This window comes from Rhagoletis pomonella, unplaced genomic scaffold (assembly GCF_013731165.1).
Source record: "Rhagoletis pomonella isolate Grant_MI unplaced genomic scaffold, Rhpom_1.0 Rhpom_scaffold_00014, whole genome shotgun sequence".
Lineage (NCBI taxonomy): Eukaryota > Metazoa > Arthropoda > Insecta > Diptera > Tephritidae > Rhagoletis > Rhagoletis pomonella.
Genome location: NW_023458568.1, coordinates 8,370,079 through 8,374,304, shown reverse-complemented (window position 1 = coordinate 8,374,304; position 4,226 = coordinate 8,370,079).

Here is a 4,226-nt window from a genome sequence, read left to right as displayed (position 1 = left end):
ACTATTTCAGTCTAGTTTTATGCTTTAAGGAAAGTACCTTGGGAGCTTTTTGAAAATAGGGGAACTTTCGTTTTTTTTTTTGCAAAAAGATTATAACCCTCACTAAGAAGAATTCTTTTTTTGTGTTACCGAAGAAGAGGGGCTGAACACCTGTTGCAGAGAACGCCTTTCTGCGTAGGCGGGCTCAGCCGCGCTTAGGGACCATAACCCTCACTATGTAGAATTCTCCTTTCTGTGTTGCCGAAGAAGAGGGGCTGAACACCTTTTGCGGAAATATTTCGTTGATATGTTTTGTGTTTGGCAGCTAACCTCGAAAATTTGCAAAAAAAAAACATATTTCAAACCGAAATTATTAATAAATTAGTGCACATGTATATTATTATCTTTTTTTTTTTAAAGCGTAGACTCTTTTCTACAACTGCGTGTCTATTTTTGTTTGACTCGGGTCACGCGTTTAGGCACAGCAACCCAAATTCGTTGTAACTAAACCTTACCCCAAATATCAGTTACGCTATTTTGCAGAACCATGATAGCGGGGTTTTACTTTAAACGACGATATATATGTATATACTTGCCTGGTTTAGATCGTCGGAATTATTTGGTTCTTCATGGTGCACTTTGGATTTTTCCGGAGTACTAATATCAACTAAAGTTAAAGGCATTTATTTTTAAAACACATTTAAGAGTATATGAAACAATAAAAGTACTAACTTTCGTCACCATCAAATGCATTTTCCATTCCAGTGGCTGACTCCCCCAAAATGGTAGCAACTTTTTTCGTTATTACGCTGTTGCTCCTTACAGCCGCCGAACTACCACCTGTGCGATATAGCTCGCATTTTTCTGAGGCCATTTCGGCTTTGGATTTTCTGTTTTAAGCTCTCGAACTTGTACCTTAGAGTCTTCCACTCTCGTTGGACACCAATCCTTGCAGTAAAGCGCTCCGCCAACTTTTTCCAGGCCTCCTCCTTTTGTTTCCAAGTTACCGCATCTGATTTTTTGCTTTCAATTACATCTCTTTGGTCAGGGACCAACTCCACTAACACAACTTCCTCCTGAGAAGTAAAATTTTTACCTCGTTTTCTTTTTAATTGTGAGTTTTCCATTGCAAATTAATTTCAATTAACAGCTGATTTTGTTTACTTCTTACTTGTACGGCATTGCCAACACTAAAATCATATAGCCAATGTAGTAGATTTTTACTTTGGCCTTGCCATAATTTCAGAATAACCAATTTATCTTTACAGGTGAGATGAGAAAACGAAAATACCTAAAACGTGCTTTAAAGTGAGGAGCAATTTATCCGCCCAGTTAGTAAAGGCAACTTTATTGCTTACATTAGAAACGGCCCTAAGCTAATTAAAGCAATTGTGCTTATACCTATTTTGGTGAGATCTCTTCATATGTTCATTGCTTCGTTCACAAAAAATAAAATGCTTTAATTTCACGCTTAAGTAGCGATTCTTTGTACGTTTAGAAAACGTGATGCTTTCTACCATCTTTAAAGAAAATCAATTTTTGAACGAAAAAAACTTTATAGGAAATATAAAATTTTGGCCTGTTTAAAAAAGTATCCACATTTATACTGACCGGAAAAAATAAGTATCCCGCAAAAGTTCGTCTAAAAATGTATCCAATTGGATCTCTTTAGATCCAAACGGCATCCCTGCTTGTGAGCCACCCCTAAAGAATGCTGAGCGCTCTCTGAGCAAATGTGTGTTTCACATACCAAGAGTTTGATGTCAACCGGAGTTTTTCAGTGGATATATAATTCATGTGAATTATAATTTGAAAGTGTTTATTTAGCCAAGGAAAAAGCAAAGCAGTATACTTCCAGCAGATATTGACCTGGGTTTTCGCGCGACTGTTCCTGTTTCATCGTTGTTTTTTAGGAAATTCTTACCACCATATACATATGTATTATTTACTTTAGTAACTAACTTATGTAAATATGTACGTATTTTTTTAGCTTAATATATGCAAATAAAAGAAAGTAAACACAACAAACATCGAGTAAATTTTTATTTGTGCCAAACTGAAATTTTTTCCCAATAACAAACGGTTAGCTGATTCAAGTCTACAGCAACTTCACAAAATTAATTGACAACTTGTATCAACCAAAGCATTGTTTATATTTGCTCAACAATGATTTTATTCAACTAACAATATTGTCCAATCAAGGTAGTCGTTTTGTAATTATTAACAAATATACATTTGTCCCAACTAGAAGTCTTAAGTAAGACTGCAGACTTTCGTGAACAATATATTTATTTCGCCATATCCAACTATGCCACTTGATCACTATAACCAAATCTTGGTTATTATAAATAAACCGTTTTTCTGGGTGTAGAAATTAATGGTGAAGTTAAAACAATTCCAATTAATAGATTAAAACCAGCTATAATTAAACAACACAGAAAACTAACACGAACAATCGTATTAATGATGCAAAATTAAAAAAGAAAGTTACATTTACTTTATTCCTCATAAAAACTCTTGTAGGGGAGTAATGTAGGATTAAAATATGTTATATATACATATGCTTATTAAATTTACTTGTTTTGTGAATAACTTTAATTTTAAATTTATTTTATTTTATTGATAATAATTTGAAATGGAAATTATGTTTTTCAAAAATTTTCATTATTCAAAAAGCTTTCTAAAAGAACTTACATAAAAATATACAGAGCTCAATTTTAATTATTTTAAAATTTATTACAACTATACCAGACATTTACGCCTTTCCATGAATACCCATATACATACATATGTATGACCAACTGAATTCCACTACTAAGTATGTACATGTGTAGCTTACCTCCTAGTGGCAACGTGTTTTATTAGAAACTGCATGGACTCTAGGAGGTAGCACCACTCTGTTTTTTCGTCTGCAGCGGACCCCGACTTGGACTTTTGTGTCGCCTACCATACGGTTTTCACCTCTGAGGAGCGCACCTATTTCAGGATGATAACCTGCCGGGGAACTGGGGACAGGGGGGGGGGGGGGGGGAGGGTATATATACGTTTAATATTTCGAGCTCGACGTCGCCTGACAGCATACAATACCCTCTCATTCTAGGATGGTATCCCTGCGGTCGATGTCTGCTTCGATAAGACGATACTGCACGGTGTGGTGCGTGATGAACGCTAGGCCACCACCATTATCTCGCTGGCGATTTCGACGGTGCACGTTGTATCCGGTATCCGTGCAGTTTCGTCTCTTGGACCGCAGCTATTAATATTCCGTGCCGACCCATAAAGACTGTCACCTCCTCGATCTTGCTCTGAAGTCCGTTACAATTAAATTGTAAACTACTCATGTGCCTAGGGAGACTTATTGTGATGTAGGGTATTAGTGACGTGTGTTTCCGAGCCGCCACATGTTGTGCTTGCTGCTGCTGAGGCTGTTGCCCTATGGTAATAGTGGGTGGTATCGCAGTTGGAGATTGCGACCGAGCAGCACAGCGTGAGCCCTCATAGTCCCTCGTCCAATCTCGCGTGGTGCGCGGTCTTGAGCATGCCCGAAAGTGACACCAGCCAATGCAAGTGTTGCACTTGACTGATGTCACATTACGGAATATCCTGGACTGACACACTGTGCAGATTGTCGGAGGAACTAGGAGTTGTTAGCGGTGGCGTGTGGGTGGTGGTGCAGTTGTATCGGTGGTGTCGTCTGTTGTGTCAGTGGTGTTGTCTATTGTATTGTGTTGTGGTGCGGTTGTGTTTGTGTTGAGTTGCTCAGGCGGACCCTGTTATGCCGTTGAGGCAGATCGATTTGCGCAGCAAGGGGCCACGTACGCGATGGTCCACTGCCTATGAGTCGTAAGGCCTGAGAAAACTCGGAGATAGCTCCACCCATTGCATGTGTTGCATCTGACGTAGGTGGAATTGTGGTGTAATCGTCTCTGGCACACGCAGCAGGTATATGTTTCTGGTCCAGGGTTTGACTCAATACCAGCCCTGAGCAGAAGTATGCGAAGAAGATGTAGCCCTATTGACGTACAACTTTTGAGGGATTTCGCCGACCTAACCGGGGTTAGATCGCCGACACAACAGCCCTTGGTCGGGTAAAAACGGGTCATTCCGGTACCTAGAACCGGCTGTCGGGGGAATGCTACGTGGGAATCCGATCAGTTGCACTTTACCATCATTCCTCATGTAAAAGTTTCCGCTGAACCCAGATATGATGTCTAAATACAAGAAAGTAGAACAGTTTTCGAGGTAAA